At 50.8% G+C, this 10000-nt stretch overlaps 1 pseudogene; it reads right to left on the bottom strand.

The window, feature by feature from the left end:
- Positions 1-5398, bottom strand: part of LOC133361958 (zinc finger E-box-binding homeobox 2-like) — a 20709-nt pseudogene extending 15311 nt beyond the window's left edge.
- Positions 5399-10000: the final 4602 nt, after the last annotated feature.

The raw sequence follows: 10000 nt of genomic DNA, 5'->3' as shown, positions 1-10000 counted from the left end.
ATGTGGATCCTAGTTCGACGCAACATCACGTAATACGAAGGATTTCAGCAACGAAACATTCACGCATCTATCTCTCCGCACAATGAATAAGGTTCAACACGTGAATTGTAAACACAAGGCGGCACCACCGGTGCGCATGTGCTTCCGTGTTAGTCCAACAGCGCAACCTCCAAGCAGTTTATTCTTTGGTTCTTTCGGTAAAGTCACGTATAAAGATAAAATAATAATTTAAATTAAATACTAGCGTACGACGTTTCGATTGCAACACAAGCAATCGTCATCAGGTATAAATGAAATAGAAACACAAATCTAGTATACTTAGAAATGTAATGTAATACAACAGAGAGTCGGATAACATAACGGTCAACACCCTACCTGCTTGATTACATTCTTCCTGAGAATGCTAAATTTGAGAGAGAGATTAAACACAGAACCAGAAACATAGACAGACATATAAGCAGACAGATATCACAGAGATACTCCAAGCAGTTGCTCTTACCTGTGCAAAGTGGCGCATCTTATCGTGGAAGTCGGCGAGAGCAGCCGCGTCCGCAAGGCCTCTGTACGGTGACACGTGGGACAGCAAGGCTGCTTGGTCCAGGCCCGTGTAGGGACTCAGGCCGGGGTCACCCATGTGGAGGGCCGCAATCAAACCGGGCGGCAGAAAGGCCGCGAGCACGGGACCGTTGCCGTAGCTGGAAGTGACCGTGTTCATTGTCGGCTTGTTCTCGTGTAAACGGTCAACGCCGTTGTTGCTAGACGAGCCGTCGGTCACGTGAGAAGCACTCGAGTCCAGCTCGCCGTGCGATCTCTTCGCGTAAGTCAAGTCCAACGGCTCCTCTTGGCGCTCAACGCCACTTGAATCGTGGAACTCGACAAAGCCCGTCTCTCCGAGCCTCGCCGTGCTCAACTTTGGCACCGACAAGTCGAGCGGCCGGGCCTGGTCTCGACCGCGGCGAGGACCGTCCGCCACGCCGGCGGGCTGCCCGCTCTCCGCGTGACCTGCCGCCGAGTCGGATCGGGCACCCGTCGGCGAGCCCGCCAGGTGCCGCTCCGGACTTCCCTCCGTGCCGTGGCCGGCGTGCCCAGCCGATGCCGGGCCGAGCTCGCGGGAGGGAGAGCCGGACGCACGGTGCTCCGGCGCTCTGCCCGCCGCGTTGAATTTCTCCTCCAGCCACTTGGAGAAAACGTCTCTGGGGAGGTTCATGGCCAACGACATCTTCATCGACTCCTCGGGACTCGCCTCGACACTTCCGGCAAGGCAGTACGACTTCAGGGAAGCCGACTGGTCTCCGAGTCCGGTAGCGCCGCTCCCTTTCAACCCCTTTCCGGCCGACGACTTCGACTTCTTTCGTTGAGCCGGAGACGGAGGCTGCGGCGCTGCCGGTTGAGGCGACGCGTCGATCTCGTCGTTCACCTTGCAGAGGTAGCGCTCGTGTTGGCGCAGAGGTACTGCGCTCGGAAACGGTTCGTGGCGATAGCGGCACGCGTGGCGAGCCGCCCCTTCCACGTGGGAAGAACGCTCGTGCAGATCCGGCTCTTTGGTCTTGATCTTGCCGGCGGGACGACCCGTGGCCTCCGGTCCACTGATCCGCAGGAAGTCCTCGTTGTCATCGTGACCTGAGCTCTGGGTGGCTTTGGGAGACGTGGCGACGGCCCATTCCATCTTGCCGGCGTCAGCCGTCGAGGCAGCGGCAACTGGAGATGTCGCCTCCCGCGCCGCGCCGTCCGCCGTGACGGAGCCCACGCACTTGTTGGCTCTCTTGTGCGAGCTGTACGAGCCCGAGTGAGAGAAGCGCTTCTTGCAAATTGGGCACCCGTACGGCTTCTCCCCTGGAAATTACAAACAAACACAGCCACGATGGAGGTTTCTGGGTTACATCGCGTCAGTGTGAACGACGCGTCGTCAAAAACCGACACGGCCGGTTCGTAAAGTTTGCGACGCGAAACACAACGTGCCGATTCGTTACACGAGCTCAGCACGCCGGCGTGCTGGAGAGCAAACCCACGACATTTGCAATTCAAGTGCGGCGACGTTTTCGCCAGTAACTACAACCAGCGTCATCAGGTGGGCAGCCAGAATTGTGGACGATATCGGTCGCGAAAGTCGTCGTGTCAAAGCAAAACATTATAAACGCATCATCCAAAGTGCCGTGTGACGCGGTGAATGCGGCCTGCGCTGTAGACACACGCGCAGGAAGGAAATCACAGATTTGAAGCTTTCGTGACTGCAAGGATTCATATTCTTAGGTTTTTTCGGTAAAGTCACCGTGTAGGTAAAACATTAAAATTAATGAAAATAAAATAAAATAAAAATCACGACGTTTCGGAGGCAACACAAGTCTCCGTCATCAGGTGGGACCGTCACAGCCGGATTAGCTGCATCAAGTCGTGATTTTAATTTTATTTTATTTTCATTAATTTTGATGTTTTACCTACGTGACATTACCGAAAAAACCTAAGAATATGAAGGAAATCACGTCGGTGGGTGCGTTCTGCCAAACGTCGCAATTGTTCCACACTCACCGCTGTGGATGCGGAAGTGTTCCTTGAGGTGGTGTTTGCTCTTGAAGTCTCTCCCACACTCTGTGCACTTGTGGCTCGCGGCAGCGGGAGGCTGACCCTTCTGCGCAAAGATGGAACAGAGGTGCGAAGTGAGAATCAGAATAATAAAACAATTTTACCGGAGGGAATCAGATGAGCTATGAAGCTCTTCAGCACGGGCGTTGGGTAGGGGCGAGTAAGCGCGACTCCGCAAGCAGCTCAACGACGCGTCGCGACTTCTATTCCCCCGCACACATTCAGACAGACACATTCAAACAGACACATTCAGACAGACATATTCAGACAGACACATTCAGACAGACACATTCAGACAGACGCATTCAGACAGACACATTCAGACAGACACATTCAGACAGACACATTCAGACAGACACATTCAGACAGACATATTCAGACAGACACATTCAGACAGACACATTCAGACAGACACATTCAGATGGACGCATTCAGACGGACGCATTCAGACAGACACATTCAGACAGACACATTCAGACAGACACATTCAGACAGACACATTCAGACACATTCAGACAGACGCATTCAGACAGACACATTCAGACAGACACATTCAGACAGACACATTCAGACAGACGCATTCAGACAGACACATTCAGACAGACACATTCAGACAGACACATTCAGACAGACGCATTCAGACAGACACATTCAGACAGACACATTCAGACAGACACATTCAGACAGAAGCATTCAGACAGACACATTCAGACGGACGCATTCAGACAGACGCATTCAGACGGGCGCATTCAGACGGACGCATTCAGATGGACACATTCAGACAGACGCATTCAGACAGACGCATTCAGACAGACGCATTCAGACGGACGCATTCAGACGGACGCATTCAGACAGACGCATTCAGACAGACGCATTCAGACAGACGCATTCAGACAGACACATTCAGACAGATGCATTCAGACGGACGCATTCAGACGTGCGATGATGCCGGCAAACGGGGGGTCAGTCACCTGGCCCGCCCGGGGAGGTCGCGGTGATGTGTGGAGATCCGCGAGGGCCCCCTCGTGCCGGCGGCGAACGTGCTTCCGCAGCGAGCCCCGACGCTTGTAGCCGCGGCCGCAGTGAGGGCACGGCAGCAGCGGCGGCGGCGGCAGCGGCGGCGCGGCAAACGAGCCGTGAGTCCTCGGGCCTAGCGGGGAGGCACGGGGCGAGGGGGCCGCTGGTGGTGCATGAAGAGACGACGCAATCCCACCGATGTGACGGACCGCTGTCGAGTTTGGTGGTCCGTGTTGTTCACGTCGTCTGTCGTGAAAATTCGGTCACGGTTCCTACGATCGCTGTTTCATTGCTTTTATGGCCAAGCGTGGTGGTGTTTTCTTTTAGACGCTGTCGCCTCGACAGACCTGTTCTTCACCTGAGGACGGCTGCTTGTGTTGTGGCCGAAACGTCGTGAGAATTATTTTATTATGTTTTATTTTTATTATTTTATTACTTCCCTTCTACGTGACTTTACCGAAAGAACCAAGAAGATTTTATGGCTTTGTTTTGGTGATTTTCGAAAAGTGTTTTTGGTTTGGCCGTGTTTTGTTTGTTGTAGAACGGAGTTAGACTGATGGCCTTAATCTAAGTTGCACGCCTCCCTCTCATTCCGCTTCTCACTCTGCGAATGCGTCGCTTAACGGAGATGCCACCGCCTGCGTTGGCAAATACGCAATTGCCGGGTGTCTTGCGATGCCGCTGCCACAAGCGTGGCACGCCCGGCTCTGGTTGGCCCACCCCGAACCGCTGAACGTAACGATCGCTTGGTGAAATTAGCCGCAATCCAGAATAACGTTTGGCCACGTGGCCCAGGGGTAGAGAAAGTCGCTCGCAATCGGGAGGCTGCGAGTTCAAATCGTCATTTGGGGATGGGAAGTTGATTCAGCCCGTCACCGCTTTGGTCTCTCACGCCATGGGAATGTGAAATTCCCACCAGTGGCAATGAATCGGTACCCAGTGAGACGATCACAGCTGCCTCAATGCTCGCTGGAGCAGAACATATACTCTGTGGATTTAGTTCTTGTTGTTAAGTCGACAAATGCTACAAACGTGTTTTTTTTTATTTAAAGCTTTCGTGACTGCAGGGATTCATCTTCTTGGTTCATTCGGTAAAGTCGTCACGTAGAATGGAAGTAATAAAATAATAAAAATATAACATAATATAATAATTCTCACGACGTTTCCGCCACAACGCAAGCAGCCGTCCTCAGGTGAAAACCAGGTCTGTCGAGAAGACAGAAGACAGGTCTGTCAAGAAGACAGAAGATAGAGTCTGTCTTCTCGTCAGACCTGTTCTCCACCTGAGGACGGCTGCTTGCGTTGTGGCCGAAACGTCGTGAGAATTATTTTATTTTATTATGTTTTATTAATATTATTTTATTATTTCCCTTCTACGTGACTTTACCGAAAGAACTAAGGTGTTTTTTTTCCCTTTCATTTTAAACACAACGCTAACAACTACGCTGTAAAGTCTGAGCACGTGCGCTCTTACCGCCACCGCCACCACCGCCACCACCACCACCGCCACCACCACCGCCATCACCACCGCCACCACCACCACGGCGAGTGGCCCCACTGCCCGGCACATCGCACTCCGCCAATGTCCCGTCCTGCGCACTGCCCAGCGCCTCGGCAGTCTTGTCCACGCCGGGATTGACACCGGTCCCCTCTAAGTTCGTCTCGTCATCCTCCGCCGCCGCCGCCGCCTCCACCTCGTCTTTCTCCTCCTCTTCGTCCACCTCCTCGATGATCTGCAGCCTCTCCTCGTCGTCCTCATCCGGGTCGCGGTCTCGCATCGCCGCGCTCGCGTAGCTCGCCACTGCGACCGAGCAGAGCGGCGCGTCAGCGCGTTTGCCGACGGTTTTACCTTCAAGGGTGTCACTCAAAGGAAACAACCAGGAGGACTACTGTGGTGAACATTGCTTCACGCTCGCTTCTAAAGATCCATTGCTTTGTTATTTCGATGTAAAGCTTTCGTGACTGCAGGGATTCATCTTCTTGGTTCTTTCGGTAAAGTCACGTAGAAGAGAAATAAAAATTATATTATCATATTATTTTATTATTTTATTATATGATATTATTATATTATATTATTATATAATAATATTATTATATTATTTATTATATTATTTTATTATGTTTTATTTGTATTATTTTATTACTTCCCTTCTACGTGACTTTACCGAAAGAACCAAGAAGATACTTTATTATTATTAATATATTCTCCCCCCTCCCGCCCCCTCCATTCCCAGTGTGTGGTCTAGCACATCTGACACGAACATCATTTTTGTTCACCTACGTGACTTTACCGAAAAAAAAACTAAGAGTATGAATCCTTGCAGTCACGAAAGCTTCAAATCTAGAACATCATCACATCGACAGCGAGGATGACCGGGCGAGACTGACGCCACGTGCTTTGCCAAGGCCAGGTTTGTTTTTCTCCCACCGTCCCACTAATGGCTTAGGTCTGTGAATAAACTTTTACATTGCGCGCAGAGGTCACAAACGTGGTTTTGATTCCTTACCCGTACCTGGCCGCACCAGGGTCGCAATTGGGTACCCGTACCCGGCCGGGTACAGGTACCCGTTCCCTACCTGTACCCGTACCCTACCCGAAATGAGTGACAAACGGTTACTCACCAGTGACTCACGGCCGACCCGTATCCGTACCCGGCCGCACCAGGGTCGCAAACGGCTACCCGTACCTGGCTGGGTACGGGTAGCCGGCTATCGGGTAGGGTACGGGTATCGGGTACCCGGTTGCGACCTCTGGTTGCGGGGGATCTGTGTGCCTATGAGGAAGTGTTCCTGCATGCGGCAAAGACTAATTCCATGCCGTTCTGGCTGACCATTCACGGTGACAGCAACGCACAGCGTTGCCACGTCTTACACGTTTTGTTCGGGGGGGTTTTATTATCCCGAAAAAGTTCGCTTAATTTTCCAACCGTACGCATATTTTTCACCGTTGCTGAAAAAATATCACTAAAATGAACACCGCTTGTGCGGATTGAATGCAACAACAATTCACAGCGTAACCAGTGAGACGGTTCGCTTGAAAAAAAGAACGTATCCTTGACTGCATTTGGTCCCCACGTGTCACTGTCACGGACAGCAGGATTTGCACATTTATTTTTTCTAACAAATAAGGCCCACTGAGTCATGTCGGTTTTTTAACAGAAGCGACCTGGCCAAAAATGATAGCTCAACAAAGCAGCCTCTGTGTAAATTTATAGCAGCCAAATACTTTGAACGCATGTTGATTCTAAACGTAGAGGTAAACACCGGATGACCCGGAGACAAATCCACCCGCCACCATGGGGAGAACACGCAAACTCCAAATATACAGCAGCAGGCGTCAGGGTCGGGATCGAAACCCACAACATCCTGTATACCAGGCGAGGTAGTTAACATCTCCTAGCCACCGTGATGATGATGAGAGAGAGAGAGACACGCAAGCTCCAATATACAGCAGCAGACGTCAGGGTCGGGATCGAACCCACGACCTCCTGTATACCAGGCGAGGTAGTTAACATCTCCTAGCCACCGTGATGATGATGAGAGAGAGACACGCAAACTCCAAATATACAGCAGCAGGCGTTAGGGTCGGGAATGAACCCACGACCTCCTGCACACCAGGCGAGGTAGTTAACATCTCCTAGCCACTGCAGCAACCCAATCTCAATGTTCAAGGGCTCTTGTATGGTGCCATTTAAAAAACAAAACAGCATTATTATTCTTATTAACCAGCGCTTACAATAGAGTCCAATAGTTCGTTTGCAAGGTTCGAGTTCAAGGTCATTGATTAGGTATAGCCCTGTGAGCCATTCGGCTCTTGAAGGTGGTTACTGTGTTATTACTGTACGGTAGAATACAGTAACAGAGCTGATCGACCCTCGGGGATCGATACACAAACGAGGGGTGGATGGTGAGGCTGGTCAGCAACTTGTGGCTTCCTTGTGGCCTAAACTCGCGCCATGGGAATGTGGAATTTCCACGGGCTTCTCGACGCTTCTCTGCGGTTGAAATTTTATTGTTTTAAACCGATAGTATTGGACATTAGCGACTAAGTTTTTGCAACAGAAACTTCTTTTATTATTTCCCTTCTACGTGACTTTACCAAAGAACCAAGAATGTGAATCCCTGCAGTCACGAAAGCTTCATATCGAAACAACCACAACAACAACACACAACCACAACAACCACAAGATGATGGCAGATATTTAACACGATGTTATATTTAAACAATCTAACAACACAACCACCACCACAACAACAACAACACAACCACCACCACCACAACACACAAGATGGCAGATATTTAACACGTTGTTATATTTAAACAATCCAACAACACAACCACAACCACCACCACAACAACACAAGATGGCAGATATTTAACACGTTTATATTAAACAATCTAACAAGACAACCACCACCACCAACAAAACAACACAACACCCAACACAACAATATGGCAGATATTTGTCACGATGTTCTATTTAAACAATCTAACACCACCACAACAACACAGCAAGATGGCAAGATATTTGTCATGCAAGTCTTACTTACTTTCGTGTTAAACTGCAGGTTTCGTTACGGGCTGCAACGCCACCTACTCACAACACAACAACAACAACAACACACAATATGGGCAAGCTCACACCAGAGGGGGGAGAACTTAGCAGCAGCAGCACACAACAACACAACAACAGGGACACTGGCGAATTGAATTGTCATTTGAATATTTGAGCCCAGCCACTTACTGCCACCCAGGGCTTCTGCTAAGCGCTGCTGTTGGAGTGCAAGATGACAAATCTGACCACAGCCTGGGGCACAATGGCCCCTCATCATCATCATAAGCCCTTTAATAAGCATGGCCGTTGACCCTGCAGGGCCACTGAGCGAGCACACCCAACGTTCCTACCAGCTCCCTCCGCAGCAGGACGATGTGTTCATACACTAACATCTATACGCAAGGCGACTTTTGGGGGTAAATAACAGCTATTGTTTTATTTTTCGATTTAAAGCTTTCGTGACTGCAGGGATTCATCTTCTTGGTTCTTTCGGTAAAGTCACGCAGAAGGGAAGTAATAAATAATAAAAATAAAACATAATAAAATAATTCTCACGACGTTTCGGCCACAACGCAAGCAGCCGTCCTCAGGTGAAAACCAGGTCTTAGAGTGGCCGTGTCTCCCTCGGACAACCGTGTCTCCCGTGGCCTACACAAGAGCGGAGCAGCTGCACGAGAGAGACACGGGGAGAGAGAGACACACAGGAGAGAGACACGGGAGAGACACGGGGAGAGAGAGAGACACGGGGAGAGAGACACGGGGAGAGACACGGGGAGAGACACACGGGGAGAGAGACACGGGGAGTGAGACACGGGAAGTGAGAGACACGGGGGAGAGAGACACGGGGCAAGAGACACACGGGGAGAGACACGGGGAGAGAGACATGGGAAAGAGACGTGGAGAGAAACATGGGAGAGAGACAGAGACGGGAGAAAGACACAGGGAGAGAGACATGGGGAGAGAGAGAGACACAGGGAGAGAGACACGGGGCGAGAGACACACGGGGAGAGAGAGACACGGGGAGAGAGAAATAAGGGGAGATAGACATGGGAAAGAGACGTGGGAGAGAGACATGGGAGAGAGAGATATGAGAGAGAGAGTAAACTAAACTAAATATAAAAACTAAAACTCTAACTGTTTCGTATTGACCAAGCCCCACTGACGCTTTTTGTCAGAAGTGATCAAAAATGAGATCAGCTCCACTGAGGAGGGGAACATCTTGATCGTCATCAAAGAGACACCTACAGACACCCACAGAGACCCACATACACCCATAGACACCCACAGAGACCCACATACACCCATAGACACCCACAGAGACACAGAGAGACCCATAGACACTCACAGAGACCCACAGAGACCCATAGACTCCCACAGAGACCCACAGAGACCCATAGACCCACAGAGACCCGTAGACACCAGCAGACACGCACAGAGACCTACAGAGACCCACAAAGACCCACAGAGAACCACAGACACCCATAGTGACCCACAGAGACCCACCCAACCATTAATTCACCCACTCACTCTCCTAGACGCTCACTCACCCACTCACTCTCCTACACACTCACACCCACTCACTCTCCTACACACTCACCCACTCATCCTCCCAGTCACCCACCCACTCACTCTCCTACACACTTCACCACTCACTCTCCTACACACTCACTCACCCACTCATCCCCAGTCACCCACCCACTCACTCTCCTACACACTCACTCACCCACTCACTCTCCTACACACTCACTCACCCACTCATCCTCCCAGTCACCCACCCACTCACTCTCCTACACACTCACTCACCCACTCACTCTCCTACACACTCACTCACCCACTCACTCTCCTAC

Source organism: Lethenteron reissneri, unplaced genomic scaffold (genome assembly GCF_015708825.2).
Source record: "Lethenteron reissneri isolate LAM-NWPU_2019-01 unplaced genomic scaffold, ASM1570882v1 scaffold_1308, whole genome shotgun sequence".
Classification (NCBI taxonomy): domain Eukaryota; kingdom Metazoa; phylum Chordata; class Hyperoartia; order Petromyzontiformes; family Petromyzontidae; genus Lethenteron; species Lethenteron reissneri.
The sequence above is the reverse complement of the archived record's forward strand: the minus strand, read 5'-3'. Positions and strand labels throughout refer to the sequence as shown.